Below are 18,700 nucleotides of genomic sequence, written 5' to 3' on the forward strand. Positions count from 1 at the left end.
TACCCTGGGTGAGAAGAGTGAAACTGTCTCAAAAAAACAAAACAAAACAAAAAAACCCGCCTCGTTTCTAGTTTCCCTTGGACACCCTCTCTCAGCCCCTTCCCAAACCCCCTTCCCACTAAGTCCCTGAACCTGACTCCAGTTTGCTCTGTCTCCTGCCAGGCTCAGCTAAGCACCAGGTCCTGAGCTAGCACCCACAGATGAGCAGAGCAGATGACACTGAGAGCTGGTGAGTCCTGTCCCCTCAGCAGCCAGCACAGACAGTGGATGGCCACATGCTCAGAAAAGGACCTCAGAGGGCACGAGTGATGGAAGGAGCAGAGAAGCCTGGAGAGAGGCTGGGGCATGGGGAGAGCAACCAGGCAGGGGATCCTCTCTGCGGATCCCAGACCCTGTTCTCTGCCTGCCCTGCTTCCCAAGAGCTGCTGATGGAGGAAGTCGTACACTCCAGGTTCTGGGCCTGGCTCGAGATGCTGAGAGGCCTCTGTGAAAGGGAAGAGATGGGAGGGCTGGAATCTCTTGCGGGGGCAGGGCAGGGAGGGGGCATGGGAAGTTCCATGTGGAAGGCCTGGGACTCAGGGTGGGCCAGGGCTCAAAAGAGCGAGAGCAGCCGCCTCAGCAGAGAGGGGTCTAGCCAGCCCAGGGGGTGGCCCAGACGTCCAAACTGCCTTGGATGGAGAAAGCTGTTTAATCTCCCCATGGAAATCAGGAAGTTGGAACCCACACAGCTGATGGCGAGGCCAGAGGAGCGATTTCAGAGGAAAGATTAAAAGAATTAAAGTCAACTCAGAAGGGAGCAGATGAGAGGGAGCTAGGGGAAAGTGGAGAGCTCAGGGGGTGTCTGCAAGGCCCCCGCACCCTGAACCCAACTGAGGGTGCTTCTAGGGGGAGGGGGTGGGGAGCCCTGCTGAGGTGCAGTCCGTGGGTAAGGGTTGACCCTGTCATCCGTGGGGGATTCTATCGGGGTGAGAGGGAATACCACAGGGAGCTGAAGATCTTGAGAGAGGTCTAAGAGGAGATAGAGGCCAGGAACACAGTCTGAGCCCAGATTTCAAGTCCAGGCAGGTCCACTTTTGGAGGGGGGGGTGTGGGGAGCAGCTCTGTGCTGTGGGGCCTGGTCCTGTCAACTCTCCCTCCCCTCCAGGCCTGGAAACTCCAGCCCCAAACCTTCTGGCTAAGCAGGAAACGAGGGCAAGACATGTGTATGGGGGGTGGGTTTTCCTTAGCAGAATGTGTCACTGAGGCCACCTTGGGGCTGAGGGGCAGGAACAGGGGCTATTGTCCCAGGAGACCCCACATTGAGGGACAAGGACAGTCTTCTAGGCAACGGCTTTGTACTGCTCCAGGTCCAGACCAGAGAGCCAGGGCCAGAGGGTAGCTGGGGCTCAGGCATGGATTCTGGTGGCTCCTCTGCTCTGCTGTGTGCTGTAGCCACACACATGTGCACACACACACACCACTCAGCCATGCTTGCTTGCTCTCATATTCTCTCTCACTCTCTCTCTCACACACACACTTAAACATACATTTAAATAACTTGCAGACGTATATTAGCAAAAACATTCCATCTGGGCTGGGATTTCTCTCATTGCTCTGAATTCCTCTGGGTCTTAACTTGAAAAAAAATAGGAAGAGGCAAAGATTTGACTAATGTTGGGTTAAGTTTTTTTTCTTTCTCCTTTCTTTCTTGGTTACCGACTGCCAAGAATTTATGTTTGTAAAAGGAAAAGAATTAACTGTGTTGATTAAGAGGCAAACTCCCTGGAAATGTTCTCTCTTAACCCTTTGGTACCCTCTCAGCAAGAGATAGGAGGGTTCTCTGGCATGGGGCTTGACATCCCTGGGCTGGAGGCCCAGAACCTTCTGGAGGGCTGCTTCTCTCCCAAGAGAGCTTATAGAGCAGAGGCAAGCTGGGCCCTCTGGCGGGCAAGCAAGTGTGTCTCTAAGCAGATGCGTGGGTAAGTGGTGTGAGTGTCTGTGTGTGAGCGTGGGTACTGTGAGCTGGCGTGTGGGAGGGGGTGTGCGCATGTGTGCACGTGAGTGTGGTAACTGCACACACGTCCCCTGGCAAATGTGGGGTGTGCTAGAACTCTCGTGGGCTGCTGGCTGCAAGGTCAAACTCCAGGGAGGGGAGAAGACCTTCACCTTGACCTAATTAGCAGAAACTGATTTGGCAGGAGGAGGGCGCGTGTCAAGGCTTAGCACAGAACAGGTGAGCAGGCGCTGGGGTGGGGAGGCCTCAGCCAAGGAAGCAGAATCTCTCCAGCAGCTGTCACCACGAGTATGCAATGACCCAACACAAGGATCACCCTGGATGCCGGTCAGTGTCCCTGCATGGAGGGGCGGGGACTTCTCCTCTTTCTCGCCTGCTCTCAGCTCCCAATCCCTTTTTCCTTCCGCAGCTTCTCTGCCCCTCCAGAAGAGCCTGGGCTGCACGGCCCCCAAGCTAGGATAGGTTTTAGCATCAGAGAGGCAGAAGCCTCTGGAAAAGGGGTCTTCTGGAGCTGGGACCGAGGGATGTGACCAGGGAAAGGGTGTTGGGGGCAGAAAGAGAAGAAAAGAGGATCTTGCTGGAGGCTCCGAGCTTCCTGTGCATGCGTCCCACCTTACAAAACTACATTTAATCCCCCGAGCCCCATGCCTGGCCTGGCTCCTCCCAGACTATTTCCCTCCACCTGGAAGGACTTTCTGTCCCTCCTTTGTTAGCCAATTCCTACTTGTCCTCCAAGCCTTAGATGCCACCTCCTCCAGGAAGTCGTCCTTACCCCTCACACTTAGCTGTCTCCCTCTTGCATGACCACACCTGGGCATAGGGGCACTGTCCACACGGTGTAAACCTTACATCCTCTGTCTGTCTTTCCTACTTGTCCTCCAAGTCTTAGATGCCACCTCCTCCAGGAAGTCGTCCTTACCTCTCACACTTAGCTGTCTCCCTCTTGCATGATCACACCTGGGCACAGGGGCACTGTCCACACGGTGTAACCCTTACATCCTCTGTCTGTCTTTCCTACTGGATCCTGCACTCCTTGAGGGTGGAAGCACTGTCTTCTTCATCCTGAATCCCCACTATCTAGTACAGTGCCTGGTACACGGCAGGGCCCCAGTCAACACTTTCTGAGTTGAACTGAAGGCCTTTGACTGCTGAGAGGAGTGTTGTTAGTCGCACCATATGCTGTGATTGAAAGCGCCTTGCAGAGACGGCCCCCACTAGAACACTGACCACAGACCCTGACATTATCTACACATACATATATTTGATCCTCTCAATTTTCTTTTTCTTTCCTTTTTGTATTTTGAGACGGAGTCTCTCTCTATCACCCAGGCTGAAGTGCAGTGGTATGATCTTGGCTCATGGCAACTTCCACCTCCCAGGTTCAAGCAGTTCTCCCTGCCTCAGTCTTCCGAGTAGCTGGGACTATAGGCGCCTGCCATTACACCCAGCTAATTTTCATATTTTTTTTTGGTAGAGACAGGATTTCACGACGTTGGCCAGGATTGTCTCAAACTCCTGACCTCAGGATGATCCGCTCAATTTTCTGTGAGCTCCTCGGGAAAGGATTCAGTCTTAGTCATCCCCAGGGCCTAGCAGAGCATCAGACAAATAGCAAATGCCTGATAAATGTTGAATGAACAAAAGAAGAGCCAACACATGATAAATATCTAAGAACATACACACAGTGTGTATGTATGTTTCCTCCTCTTACTGAGACTGTAAAATGCTGTTAAGGGCTGGAGGAGAGAGAAGAAACTGCTATCAGAGCAAGGTTAAGAGGAGGGAAGAGTAACATTTGTTGAGCACCTACTATGTGCCATTGCTGCCCCAGGCATCACCCTCATCATCATCCATGAGGAAGAGATACTTACCTCATGTTACATGTAAGGACATTGAGACTAAGAGAGGTTAAGTAATTGCCCAAGGTCACCCAGCTGGTGGGACAGGTTAGGCTGGGATTCAAACCCAGGTTTATCTGATCCCGGAGTTTATGCTTCTCCCACTGGGGCCACCACTACCATGTTTCATGAAGGACATGGGTATTGAGCAGAGTTTTGAATGATAAGAGGGACATGACTTTGTAGAGGAGGATCTCAAGCCCAGGCAAGTGGAGAGGACCGAGAGTTCCCAAGAAGGATGAATGCTGGCTCTCTGCTTCTGTGTGACCAGGAAGCACCAACATGACAAGGGACAAGGCAACTGTGGAGGAAGGCAATAGAGCAGAGAGCAGTCACAGAGGCCTCTCAAAAACAGACCTTAAGGCCAGGTGTGGTGGCTCATGCCTGTAATCCCAGCACTTTGGGAGGCCGAGGCAGGCAGATCACGAGGTCAGGAGATCAAGACCATCCTGGACAACATGGTGAAACCCCATCTCTACTAAAATACAAAAAAATTAGCCAGGCACGGTGGTGCGTGCCTGGAGTCCCAGCTACTTGGGAGGCTGAGGCAAGGGAATCGCTTGAATCCAGGAGGCGGAGGTTGCAGTGAGTCAAGATTGCGCCACTGCACTCTAGCCTGGTGACAAAGCGAGACTCTGTCTCAAACAAAAACAAAAACAATAAACAGACCTTCAGCCCAATCTTGGCAAAAGGAGCTAGTACAGGAATAGTGCTTATTGGGTGGCAAGCACTGTGCTAAGCACTTTGTTAATACATTCAACTCTTAAAACAAGGCTATGAGATGGGCCTACTCTTATCCACAAATACAGATGGGGAAGTGAAGGCCCAGAAGGGTTAATAACCTGCCGAGGGCACACATGCCTGGCTAATGGTAAGCCTAGGGTTTGAACCCAGACAGTCTAGTTCCGGACCTCCACTACACCAAGGAGGAAGAGTGTGGCTAAGGATGGCCTTCGACTGGTAGAAGTCAACATCAGTCAGCCTGCTGGGCTTGAGTTTGGGGGTGTGATCAGAGTCTGGTTGGAGGGACTGTCCCAGATCAGCTCTGTGCCTCCGTGTAGAAATCCAGAGGCATTCAGGAAGAGTGCAACAGCCAAGCTGTGGGCTGCTGGAAGATCGTGATCCCCACACATTGTGCTGGTCTTGTGATTTGCTTTTTAGGAGGAGAAGGAACTTTGTACCAGAACACTAAGAGATACTCTAAACCCATGTTCAAGAGAATTCTACCCTACTTTGGAACTTTGGGTCTGGCTTCCTGGGATTCCCCCAACATCTCCCCTAACCACTCCAGAGCAGCCTCCAGTCGCCACCACCACCACCCCCAGGCCAGAAATCATCTTTTTTTTTTTTTGAGATGGAGTCTTGCTCTGTTGCCCAGGCTGGAGTGCAATGGCATGATCTTGGCTCACTGCAACCTCCGCCTCTCGGGTTCAAGGAATTCTCCTGCCTCAGCTTCCCGAGTAACTGGGACTACAGGTGCCTGCCACCACACTGGTTTAATTTTTTGTACTTGTAGTAGAGACGGGGTTTCACCATGTTGGCCAGGTTGGTCTCAAACCCCTGACCTCAGGTGAGCTGCCTGCCTCAGCCTCCCAAAGTGCTGGGATTACAGGCGTGAGCCACCGTGCCCGACCCAGAAATCATCTTAAAACATTCCCTCAAACAACCCTTTACGTTGGTACAACACTCATAGTCACCGAGCATTCTTACATCCTCAGCCCATGGGTTCCTCCTCCCCACATCAGCCCTGTAAGGCAGGCAGGTCAGAGATTATTAAACCATTTTACAGATGAGGAAAATGAGACAAGCTTAGTGATGTTTGCAAACCACATGGTTGGTGAGTCATGTTAGATTTAGATTTCAAGCCTCGTATGGGGAGGGGTGGGATCTGGGTTGATGTAGCCAAGGATTTGCATGAATTGGATGAGAGATCCCAGCTCCTCTGTGCCCAGAAAGTTCCAACTTGAGTCACCTACCTTTCCCTCCCCGGGACACTGCACCTTCCCAACTGAGCAGTGTTGAGTCAGCTCCCCTTTTTCCGCCTCTCCAAGGTGCTCTCAGCCATGCCCTCCTTCTGGATTTCGTAGGATCTGACTCAAGATCCACATTAGGCAGGCAGTATCTGTGGAACCTTCTCGTGTAGGGCCCACCTGTAAACAAGAGGAGGTGTTTGGAAATTATTCATGAAAGAAGAACACCATGAACAGCATTTGACCTCTTCAGAGAAAAGAGATACGCAAGTTTATATTGGTAGTGGCAATAGTAATACTCAATTACATAACAATTTCAACAACTACACCTTGCATTTCTTCCAAAGAGCTTTAAGCATTTTCGAGTTTATTAGGCTATTTGATCTCATAAAAGTCCCACAAATGGGTAGTGATGGTTATTATTATCATTTTATAGATGAGAAAACTGAGGCCCAAAAACATGTCAGTGATTGCCCAAGGCCTCGCGATGAAGGAGGAGGGAGGTAGGGCTGAGTCTGTTTCTTCACGTCTCTAGGTGTTTCGTGTGTGGGACTCCCTCTTGGTGTCTGAATTCCTGTGAAGTAGGGTGTGGACAGAGGAGGTGGCTGGCAGCAGGCTCAGAGGATTTTTCTGCACATGGTCACTGAGAGACAGTGAGTCAGGCACCCTTATTTTGAGTTCAGTTTCCTCTTTCACTTCCCCAATTTCTGGGGATGGAGTTCACTTGGCACCCATTCTCAGTTGAGGAGCTGGGGGTATTTGCACAGCGGCCCCTGAAGATTTTCGTGGTAGTGGTGATCTGGAAACGGTGGAGGCACACACTCCTATCCTAAGACTCCTCCTGTTCTCCTGGTCTACCAATCACCCCACCAGGAGGGGGGTCCTTGCTAGCCCTGTGTGTTACCACGGCCTCCTCACTGTTTTTCTGACCACAGGAGTCTCGCTCTGACTCCCAGGCTGGAGTGCAGTGCCGCGATCTTGGCTCACTGGAACCTCCGCCTCCCGGGTTCCACCGATTCTCCTACCTCAGCCTCCTGAATAGCTGGGACTACAGGCTTGTGCCACCACTCTCAGTTAATTTTTCTATTTTTAGTAGAGACAAGGTTTTGTCATGTTGGCTAGGCTGGTCTCAAACTCCTCACCTCAGGTGATCCACCCACCTCGGCCTCCCAAAGTGCTGGGATCACAGGCATGAGCCACCGCGCCTGGCCTGACCTCGGTATCTTTCTCATTCAATCCTCTCCATGACTGGCCTTCCGAAAGCTCTCCCTCCACCTCTCAGAAATTGTCAGTAGAATCCCATTACTTCCGGCCTCAGCTTGGCACTCAAGGCCCCACCCAGTCAAGTCACAAACTACCTTCCCACCCTTGGCTCCTCCCTCTCATCCTCTTGGAGCTTTATCTTCAGCTAGACTGGAGGACTTGCCTAGACATGCTTTGTGTTTTCCCAACTTCACAGTTCCCTTAGCTTGGAAAGCCACTCCCACCCCCTCTACCTGCTGGATTTCTATGCAGCCTTCAAATCCCATGACAAATGTCACCTCTCTCATGAAGCCCTCCTTGATTCCATAATCAGAAAATCAGCTCTCCCTCCTGGGATGTCTCACGGCGCCTGGCATACAGGTCTCCACACAAGCAGTTCTCTGTGTGTTGTGGCAATGGTGTCAAGCTTTGGATGTTTGTGAAACTACAAAGACTGCAGGATTCGGCAATACCACTTGTGTGCATGTGCGTGCGTGTGTGTGTCTGTATGTGTGTGTGCAGGCGTGTGTGTGTTTGTGTTGGTATGAGGAGGGAGCACAGCTACATAAACACTTGTACGTCAGAAAGGGATGAGACACTTATTAGGTTTAGAATGTGTCAATCACTTCAGCTCTGCCAATGAGCAGAGAGCCAGATGTCTCTCTCTGAGGAAAGAGAACACTCACAATAAAGTCTATAAACACACTTGGGGGAAGAAAGAATGGAGAGAGAGAGGAAGTGAACAAGTATGTATGGCTCATTTACTATAGTCCAGGCGCTGCGTTGGAGAGGAAATTTCATGTGAGCCATGTGCTCACTTAACCCTCACCATAGCCGAGAGGTAGGAATCTGCCCCTGTTTTGTGGTTGAGTACTGCTTTGGGTCAGGTTCTCAAAACGCAGGCTCTAGGTGTGCGGGGTGACTGGGAGCACTCACGGAGCAGCCCCGCTGGGGAGTCATGAAGGCAGGCTGGGGCGGAAGGAGAGGCTGAACGGCAGCAAGGCTGGTGTGCTGAAGCTTGGGTGGCCCTTCTAAGATGTGCCCCTATTGAGGGGATGGGGTTCTTGTGCCCTCTGAGAAGGGGAAAACCCAGGCAAGATGGCTGCCTTCAGTCAAGGGTGGCTCCTGGAGGGAACAGCACCCACTAGACGTACACTGTGAATTAGGGAAACGCCTGCCCACGCCACACACAGCACTGTCGGCAACTAGTAGGGGCAGGAATGGAACTCGGCCTGCCTGGCTTTGAAGCCCTCAGGCTGTGTCCTGAGGCCCTGTGCGGCCTTCAGTCCATCTCAGAAATCAGCATAGGCCAGGCACAGTGGCTCACGCCTGTAATCCCAACACTTTAGGAGGCCCAGGCGGGTGGATCACCTGAGATCAGGAGTTCGAGATCAGCCTGGCCAACACGGTGAATCCCCGTCTCTACTAAAAATACAAAAATTAGCTGGGCGTGGTGGCAGATGCCTGTAATCCCAGCTACTCAGGAGGCTGAGGCAGGAGAATCGCTTGAACCCAGGAGGCGGAGGTTGTTACAGTGAGCCAAGATTGCACCATTGCACTCCAGCCTGGGCGACAAGAGCAAAACTGCATCTCAAAAAAAAAAAAAAAAAAAGAAAAAGTCAGCCTGGTCACCCTGTGCCCAATGTGCACTGTCACGTATGAATGGAAGACTGCACCCAGAAAGCTCCCAGGAAAAGAACGCTCTTCCCTCTTTCTTAAAGATTTCAGGTAGATCTGGTATCAAATAATAGCAATGAGAAAGGCAGGTGTGGACCCTTTTGTTACTGATATTCTTGTTACTGTCTGGTTCTTAGTCGCATTTTGCTTTTATTTTTTATTTTATTTTTATTTTTTTGAGAAGGAGCCTCAATGCCCAGGCTGGAGTGCACTGGCGTAATCTTGGCTCACGGCACCCTCCAACTCCCGGGTTCAAGCGATTCTTCTGCCTCAACCTCTTGAGTAGCTGGGATTATAGGCGCCTGCCACCACACCCAGCTAATTTTGTATTTTTAGAGAGACGAGATTTCACCATGTTGGCCAGGCTGGTCTCCAACTTCTCGCCTCTAATGATCTGCCCACCTTGGCCTCTCAGAGTGCTGGGATTACAGACATGAGCCACCGCGTCTGACTCTTACTCGTACTTTGGAAACATTGGTAGTGGGATCCAAGTGTGATCTTTAAAATATTTAACAATCAGGTAAACCCCCGGGACACCAGAGTGGATGCTGGCAGTGTGGTGCACCAGTGCATGCCCGCTGAACATTACAGCTGCTGGGCCCTAGAGGACAAGGCTGTGCTTCCCCCTGAGTGCTGCCTGCTGTGGAAGAACCCTGGGAAGGGATTTCTTCACAAAACAAAGCTGAGAGAGGCAGGTCTCCTGATTTAACTGGGCATTTGGTTCAGCCTTTGCGATGGAGGTATTCATCTGTGCTGTGGGCTCCACATTCTCCCATACCTAACCAGCACAATTTGTTATGTGAAATCTGTATGACTTTAGGCAAGGCACCAGCCACCCTGCTTTGTGCCTCAGTGTCCTCATTTATCAAATGAGAGGTTTCCAAACTCCGTTTCTCCTTCAAACAGGAGAATCTGGTGAAGCCCCCTTAGAGGAAGGGAGGCAAGTGGGCCAGGCGCAGGGCCCCCTCCCCTGCGTTAGCTGAAGTGCCTCTCTTGTATTTGTTTATGCCTCCATACGGTTTCACTTCAACCCAGCATTCCTCAACTAAAAACAAAGCTTGGGAAGCACCATGCTACATGTGATATCCGAGGGCCCCTACTCACAGCTCTGCCGTGCTCAGCTGTGATTAGGCGAGTGGGTGAGTGGACGAAAGAATGAATGAACAGACTCTGTGTTCATAGCTAACAGAGGCCGGTCCCTGGTCACACCTGTTCTTGGAGCAGATGGCCAGCAGTCTTGGGTGGTTCAGAAATCTACACAGGGCTAGACTGGATGCTCTCCCGACATCCCGCCAAGTGTAGGGTTCTGTCTGTCTCCACCGTCGCCACTAACAAGGCCTCCTCCCTTCGGGCATCTCGGATGCCACCAGGTCTGAAGTGGAAAGTCATCAGCGGCGAGTCGCCCTGTGCTTGTCTCCTTCGGCTCTTCCTATGTGTTGACTCAGCTGAAAAAAGATACTGACAACAGCACCCCGAGTCACCGGCAGGCTTGGCAGAAGAATCATTGGGTTTTCTCCGTGTCTGTCCCGGGGTGTGGCACCAGGTCTGGCTCACTTCAGTTTTCTTCCATCACAGGGAAAGAGCTTCCAGTTTTGGCCTTGTCCTCCCTCCCACCACCCCTACTTCCTCCCTTCCTTGCCTCCTTCCTTTCCTTCCTCTAAGGCAGTGGTTCTCAACCTTGGCTGCACGCTGGAATTGCCCAGGGAGACTTAAAAATTATTGAAGCCCAAAGATTCTGATTTCATGGTTTGAGGTATGGCCTAGGAAATAGAGTTTTTTTAAAGTTCCCAAGGTGATTCTAATATGCAGCCAAGGTTGAGAACCACTGGTCTGAGGACACGGAGTCGGGATCCTAATTTTAGCCTCAACTGTTTCTTAGTCTGCTGGGTTTGGAAAAGTGTGGGGCACAGATGTCTATTGGCAGTGGATGGAAGGAAAGGGAAGTGGAGATAAATATACCTCACCCCCCGCCCCACCTCACTACCCTGTGAGACTCAGGGAGGTCAGTTCTGTTGGGTGTCCAGATGACAGCATGTGACAGAGTGGAGAGGACACCCCAGGACACAGGGAGGCTCCTGCGCGCTAAGGGCATGAGGCCAACAGCCCTGTTCTGGAGCTTCAGGCACTGCAGTTTTGGGGGCCTCAAAAGGCAACACCCTGGGTATGGGTGGCAGCATTCCCACAGGGCAGGCCAGCAAACAAGGTGACCCTGGAGTGACTGTGGGCAGAGCCACGCGGGGAGAGAAAACTTTGGGTAAGACACAGCATCCACTCTCACTGACAGTCCTGTTCACGTGCACATGTGGGGCACTCCCAAGGGGTTCCCCAAATCAGAGTAAGCCTACAGCAGACAGAAACAAGCACAGTGAATTCTGGTCATTTTACCGATGGGAGCCCAACTGGACCTATGGATGGTGAGGTCTGGGGTCACAGATACAAGCCACAGTCAGGAAACGGTCTGGTGGCGGTAGCGGTGCAGTAAGGTCCAGCAGTTTGCCAGCCTTCTCCGACGTTGCCTCCTCGTTGGGTCAGCCGCCCTGAACGGTTTTTCATTCCATATGTTCACCAGGCAGTCAGGGTCTTCTCAACGCTAGGCTTTTCTGCATGCATGTTCTCAGTGTGGAGTATTTGCTTTACTTCCTGTGCAAGTTTTCTCTCTTTTTGAAAAAATCACATTCTCTCCTAAATTAGAAAACCTCTTTAATTGTTAGCAGGAGCTGAGGTTCTGGTCCTTGCATGGACAATATCATTAAACATTGGAAAATAAACAAACTGGAAAAGCTTAAGACATTTTCAAACCCTTTGCTTCCCAGAGGGCGTCTGGGGCCCTGGGTAGGACAAGGTTCTGCTGGCCTGGGTTTATACTGTGTTGATGACTTGACCCCTCCAGCTGTGAGAAGCCACACTGACAGCAGGGTTGTTTTTCCTAAACTTCCCAGGACTGCAAACTTGACTTGGGAGGCATAGGCGCTGATTTGCGGAGGCCTCCAGCGACTGCCCTGAGCTTCCTCCTGGGCGGGGCGGGGCGGAGTGCACGCTGGGAGGGGGCCGGTGGCTGTGGTGGTGGCTGACGGCTGCTGTAAACCATCGCTGTCCTCCAGCATGACTACACAGGGCTGGGGAGGACGGGGGAACTGTGGGAGGGGGCGGCGTGTGAGAACGTTTCTTTCCATCTTGCTGAAATGTGAGTCTAATGAAATGATAATGAGGTTGTGGCCTTTAAGCTCCATTGAGCTTCTTGCGCATTGTAATTTTACCCAGAGTGGGGCCAGTTTTTGAAATGATTAAAACTATCGATTCCTAGGCCTGTTCAGCTTGAATCAGAATTCATTAGAGGTCCAGAGGTGAGGGACATACACGTCTCCCTTGCTGAGCCAGGAAACAGACCCCATTGTGTGAGTCTCCAGCTAGCGTGGCTGCCCCTGGTGGTGCTGGCAGACGGACCAGTAATAGGATCTGTCACCCACAGAATATGTCATGAAGGTCCCATCCGTAAGTCCCAGCCCATTTTCTAGGGACTTCTCCCTCATGTTGGAAGAGGGAGGTTCTCTATGTTTAATCTTGGCTCTATTTTCTTACAGTTATTGTAAGTAAAATATCTTCTTCATGAAAAGAAACACAGAAGTGCTCCAAAGTTTTGACTCAAAAGAATACTGGAAACTGGGAGGCGTAGCTGACAATGTGGCCTGAACTTGGCCTCCAAAACACCAACTTTGTATGGATACAAAGACGGGATTCTCCCTCTGATGTTTGCCACCACTCTGCTGACTCCCAGGAGCATAAGATCGCTCCTTTAAAGTTCTATTCCAAATCCTAGAGCTGAGATAGGTTAGCATCTTAAAAAGTAACCTTCCTAGCCAGGCGCGGTGGCTCACGTCTGTAATCTCAGCACTTTGAGTGGCAGAGGCAGGCAGATCACTTGAGGTCAGAAGTTCAAGACCAGCCTGGCCAACATGGTGAAACCCTGTCTCTACTAAAATTGCAAAAATTAGCTGGATGTGGTGGTGCACACCTGTAATCCCAGCTACTTGGGAGGCTGAGGCAGGAGAATTGCTTGAACCCAAGAGGCAGAGGTTGCAGTGAGCCGAGATTATGCCATTGCACTCCAGCCTGGGTGACAGAGTGAGACTTCATCAAAAAAAAAAAAAAAAAAGAAAGAGAGAAAGAGAAAAGAAACATAACTATAAGGCAGTTAAGTCTATATACCTTAACTTTAAGAAGAAAGAAAGAAAAGGAAGGAAGGAAGGAAGGAAGGAAGGAAGGAAGGAAAGAAGGAAGGAAGGAAGGAAAGAAAGGAAGGAAGGAAGAAAGGAGGGAGGGAGGGACAGAAGAAGGAAGAGAGAGAAGGAAGGAAGGAAAGAAAGAAAGAAAAAAGAGAAAAAGAAAGAGAGAAAGAGAAGGAAGGAAAGAAAGAAGGAAGGAAGGAAGGAGAGACTCTAGAAGGGTAGGGCCTTGCTTAAGGTCACCTGATTCCTGGAACTGGCGCCAGGGCTGTGGTGCAGTCTGTTAGCTCTGAGAGGGGTGTCCCTGCCCAGGCCAGCTCTGAATCTTGCAAGGCACTGAACTGCCTCCTACACAGGTGGTTCCCAAGCAGTTCATATCAAGGTCCCTTTTATTATCACCCCACACCGCACCTCCAGCACCCGGGCTTTGAAAGATCTGGCCTACCAAATGAACTGCAATTATGCAGTAATAATGACTCCATTTTCTCTCTCTCTCTCTCTCTCTTTTTATTAATAAAAGACATATGTGACATGCCACTCAGAGCTTTCAGTGTGGAGAAAACAAGTTTCCCCTGCTAGGTTAATAGAATTCCACCCAGAGGCAGACAGTTAGCAAACCACCTTCTCGGGCTGTGGCTGGGAATCGCGCTACACTTGACAGCTGATTCCATGGCCTCCCCGGCCGCCTGCCCTGGGCCCTGAAGTCAGGGGAGACAGGGGCCATTTCAGCTGCTCGCTTTTTGTGCTCGCTTGCCTTCCCGTCCCTGCCGGAGTCAGCAGACCCTGACTTCTGGAGAAGCGTTACTGCGATGTGTCAGCTGCTCGGGGAGAGGCTGGAGTGATGGATTCCAAGACCTGTCAGGAGAAAGGGTTTACGGTCAGTTAGGAACCGTGAGCTCCTGCCCGTGGAATTGCCGCTGGAATTTTAATACTCTGTCTCCCTCTGTCTGGGCACTTCCTTCCCTCCTGGCCCTGCTCTCCAGGCATATGGAACAGGGCTCATGTCAGACGGTCCCAGGGAGATCCCAGGGCTTCGCTGGGTCCCAGTGTCATGGCCGAAAGCCAGAGGTGAGGCTCCGACAGGATGTGGCCGGCCTTCTTGCTGCACTGGGCCTTGGCCGGAGCCCATTGCCGGGTCACTGTCCCGGGCTCTCTTCCCCTTCATAGCAGCAGCCAGGCCCTCCCTGCATAGGCCTTGAAGGGAGAGGAAAAATGGAACGCTAGCCTGGCTTCTTGACTTTCTTCAGGCAACGAATCCATCTTGAAGGCCCACTGTGTGCCAGGCAGGGATCCAGGAGCTGGGGAAGCAGACGCAGCCTCTGTCCTCATGGCACCTCTTCAGTGTGGTGCTCGACCCCCTCCCCCATGGAAGGTAGACACAGAACAGGAAAGGGAAAAGAGTGGAGGCCGCCAGGAGGAAGATTTGCAGACTGGAAAGACCTCAGCTAAGAGGAAATGAAGGCCGGGTGCAGTGGCTCACGCCTGTAATCCCAGCACTTGGGGAGGCGGAGATGGGCAGATAATCGCGGTCAGGAGTTCGAGACCAGTCTGGCCAACACGGTGAAACACTGTCTCTACTAAAAATACAAAAATTAGCTGGACATGGTGGTGCATGCCTGTAATCCCAGGTACTTGGGAGGTTGAGGCAGGAGAATGGCTTGAACCTGGGAGATGAAAGTTGCTATGAGGCAAAATTGCGCCACTGCAATCTAGCCTGGGTGACAGAGTGAGACTCCATCTCAAAAAGAAAAAAGAAAAAAAGGAGGAAGTAAAATAGAAAAACAGGATCTGAAGGGGAGCCAAAAGGACACTGTACGTCCCTGGCTTTCTGATCACGGCTCACTGCAGCTTCAAACTCCTGGCCTCAAAGTGATCCTCCTGCCTCAGCTCAAGGGGCTAGGACTATAGGCATGTACCAAGTCTGGGTTTCTTGTTTTTGGTTTTTTTGGGGGTAGAGACAGGGTCTTGCTATGTTGACCAGGCTGGTCTCAAACTCCTGGCCTCAAGAAATTCTCCTGTCTTGGACTCCCAAAGTGCTGGGACTACAGGCATGAGCCATCATGCCTGACCACTTATGTCCTTCCAAAAAAAAAAAAAAAAATTTCGCCTCAGTTTTCTTAAGCTGCTTGACATTCTGCTATCATTCCAGAGCCATTCCGGCAGGAAAGCTTTTTGTTCTTTAAGAGTTGCCTCTGAAAATGCAACAGTCCCACCCCCACCATCAAAGGGCTGCTGCTTAAATTACATCCCCTAAATCCTTAGTAGGAATGCAGTCTTCTGAGAAACCAGGCCAAGAATTGGGGACCAGGGGAACCTCCAGAGGACATAGATGAGCCCCACACGCTTTCCCACCCCCGCCTGGGCCACACCCCAGTGGGAGTTGTGCTGTGAGCCTCCCGTGGCCATTGTTAGCCATTCAGAAGTGGGGTGGGGTGGAGTCCTTCCCACAGAGGAAGGCAGGCCCATGTCTCTTGCTCTCCACTGTATCCTCAGCACCTGGTGTTGAGACTGGCACCTAGTAGCTATTGAATAAATGTTTACTGAATGACTGGAAGAAGGGTGCCATTCTCTAGCCATTTCCTCACCCTAGATGGCCTTTGACTATTCTAGAAGGGGCAGAAGGGAAGAAGAAAGAAACTCCTCTCCTCTCTGCTGAAGGCTTGCTCTGCCCCAGGCTCTGTGCTGTGTCCTTGTGAGGCGGGCACATGCACGTCCTCCCATCTCTTCTATGACACCTACTCCTGCCTCTGGCTCTGCACGCTGCCTCCTCTCCCCTCACCATCGCCTCTGACCTCCTCACCTGGCCTCTTTCCCCACGACACCATTGAAACACTCTGATGAAGGGCAGGGGTGATGTCCTGATGAAGCTGCTGGGAAACCCGTTTTAGTCCTTACCGGTGGTGTTGGACCCTGCTGAGTCCTTCCTTGTTCTTGCACTTCCTTCCTTCCTTGATACTATCCTCCCCTCATTCCCTGCACCTTCTGACCTTGGCTCATCTGTCCCCAAATCTACATTTCTTGCCTGAAAATTACTCTTGAGCATCAGACCCTCTACATCCGATGATCTTCACCTGGAGGTCCCAGAGGCAACACATCCATGACCAAACTCAGCATCTTCCATCAGCTGTTTAATTATAATCTCTGATTTTCTTCTCCTTCTCCTTCTTCTCCACTGGACTATGAGCAATCTGATGCTAGTCCCGATATCATGGTTATCTCTTGTGTATCCAGCACCCAAGGTCAGCCCCTGGCATATGGCGGGCATTCAGGAATGCTGAAAAATGACCAGTACAACTTAGAAGACGCAATCTCTACAGATCAGTTTCCTCGTTTTTCCCTGAAACTGCTCTTATCTGTTTGCCCTCAGGGAAGTAGCATCCCATGGCTACAACGCTCAAGCATCGAAACGGAACCTGTGAGAGTTCTTCACCCCACAGGGAACTCCTTCCACCACATTTGGGGGGGACTTGCCTTTGTATCCTAGGTTCCCCCCCCCCCCACCGCACAGGGCTGGATTTGCGTATGTTAATATGGAGAACTGCAACTATTTAATGAGAAGCAGTGGGCCATGTGGGTGAGCAGAATTCCTTAGAGTATTTTTTTCAGATGTCTTAATTCACTCTCTCTTTGTTGTATTTCGGTGGATCCAGGTGTTTGCACTGAGTTGGTCCCGGTCCCCACTCCTGTCCCCCAAATCTCTGAAACCACAGATCTCATTAGATGCCAGGCTCAGCCTTGTTTCTGGACGGTGATGGCGGGCGGAGTGCTCTGCCTACCTGGAAGCAATGCCAGGATGGCTGGAAGTAGCCTACTGAGGCCAGAGAGTGCCGGCCCAGAGGTTGGGTGGGGCCGTGCCTGAGCGGGTGGGGAGGAGAGGATAGAATTCCAAAGATGAGAACCTTCAATGGAGACAGCCCTCTGGGCTTTCAGCCCTCCATCTGGGTTCCACTAAAAACACATTTTGCGTGTTTCTGTTGTTCTTAAGTCTGGGTTTATTTCAAGGGGAAAATTATAAAGAAACATCTCTTCCTTTATTTCAACAGCAGCTTGTGCTTGGGTAGAGTCTCATCTGTCTGGTCTGTCCCACCTGGAGGTAAAAGGAGTAGGTTGGGGTGGGGGTCCCAAGAGGCCCCAGGAGACCGAGGCTCCAGACTGCTTGCCTCCAATGTGTTAGACCCGTGGGTCTGTCACAGGTTCTGACCTTCCAGCTGATAGCAACACACACCGCCAGAGGAGACCCTCGGTGGGTTGAGAATGAAAGGAAGGGACTTGGGGAAGCACAGGGCAAGGAGAGGCCTGGTGAGGTGGCCCCACCTGGGAAACATCCACAGACAGGCAAGTGACCGTCCCCATGGCTGTTTGAGAGCCTTCCTCTCTGAACCCAGGGCAGCATCTGGCAGGTAGCCATCCAAGCAAGGCAGGGTTCTGCCCAGGTCAGAAGCCAGAGGCAGCATCCAGTTCTCCTAAGGATTCAGGTTCCAATCCAGCCTGAGAATCCCTAAGATGACCCAGAGCCCTTGAATCTGTCCGTACCTCAGAGACACAAAGAAAAAATGTCAGCGCTCGAAAGTCCCTTAGCCGTGTAACCCACTGCCCTCATTTCACAGATGAGGAAACATGCCCAGAGAGGGAAAGCTCCTTGCCTAGGGCACACAGCGGGTCAGCGATGGGCTGGTCCTGCAGCCTCAGTTCTCCGGCACTTTTCTACTTTTCCACCCTGCTGCTTACAGGGTAGGCAAATGGCCACGTCTCCACGGAGCGATCCAAGGGCTCTCATAAACATGCCCACTCATAGACTCACACGCATATGTGCACAGAACATGTACACTGGCCCTCGGATCCCATCTGCTGAGTTTGCCAGGACTCCCCCAGACATAACCTGGGTCTCTCCTCCAGGGTCATCTTGGGCACTCAGGCTCCAGGCAGACGTGGGACTCAGGACACCATGGTAGATGGTCCTGTCTTTGCACAGAGCTGGTGCCAGACACAAAGAGAACTTGAGGCCCAGCGCCCAGGCCCCGGCCTTCACCCACCAGTGAGAAATCCTTGCAGAGCCCTCTCTTGCTCTGAGACGGGCCTCTGCAATGACTCAAGTCGACGTGTTTAGGAAGGACTTGATTGCCCCCTGGTGGCCATATCTGACATCTCACCCCAGCTCCCCAATACCACAGTCCATTCATTTATCAAAGATGTATTGAGCCCCTGCTGTGAGCCAGGGAAGAAATATTTACCCTTGTTGAATGAATGAATATCCGCTACCCCCAAGAAGAGGTCAGTCCACTGTAGAAGACTGATATGCAAAGCAACAGTTACAATACAGGCTGATTAGTGCTACTATAGACATAAACTTAGAATACAATGGAAGCTTAAAAAAAAAAAAAAGAGGGGGGAGATGTGGGAGGGCGGTGTCATTCCAGCTTCTTTGTAAGGAGCCTAAGGAAGATTTCTCAAGGGGCGTGGGTTGCCATGCTTCCCGGGGTATGCATAAGCAATCAATAATTACATTAATTTGTCTAAGAGTTTTCATTTTGCCAAAAGATTCCTCTTGCATATCCTGGTTTATCCTCCCAGTAGTGCCATGAAGTATGTATAATCATCCCCATTTTACAGAGGAGGATACTGAGGCTTGGAGAAGGTAAGTGATTTGCTCCATGTCACCATCTGGTAGTTGATGACTATAATTCCCAAACTACTCCC

At 51.3% G+C, this 18,700-nt stretch overlaps 1 protein-coding gene and 1 long non-coding RNA gene across 12 annotated transcripts in view; one reads left to right on the forward strand and one right to left on the reverse strand.

The window, feature by feature from the left end:
- Positions 1–7,163, reverse strand: part of LOC144339078 (uncharacterized) — a 28,472-nt gene extending 21,309 nt beyond the window's left edge. The window contains exons 1-2 of the long non-coding RNA XR_013413741.1: positions 7,004–7,163; positions 5,868–6,041 (exon numbers count right to left, since the gene is read on the reverse strand). This is a non-coding gene — a long non-coding RNA (uncharacterized LOC144339078). The remainder of the gene's footprint in view (positions 1–5,867; positions 6,042–7,003) is intronic.
- VPS8 (VPS8 subunit of CORVET complex) overlaps positions 1–18,700 on the forward strand; it is a 388,385-nt gene that overhangs the window by 91,673 nt on the left and 278,012 nt on the right. For 7 of the 11 annotated variants that reach the window (XM_077991934.1, XM_077991941.1, XM_077991930.1 and 4 more), the window contains one exon: positions 163–229. The exons of the other annotated variants lie outside the window; for them this stretch is intronic. The gene's annotated coding sequence lies outside the window, so the exon portion shown is untranslated. The remainder of the gene's footprint in view (positions 1–162; positions 230–18,700) is intronic. 11 annotated transcript variants of the gene reach the window in all.

Source organism: Macaca mulatta, chromosome 2, assembly GCF_049350105.2.
Source record: "Macaca mulatta isolate MMU2019108-1 chromosome 2, T2T-MMU8v2.0, whole genome shotgun sequence".
In the NCBI taxonomy this organism is placed as follows: domain Eukaryota; kingdom Metazoa; phylum Chordata; class Mammalia; order Primates; family Cercopithecidae; genus Macaca; species Macaca mulatta.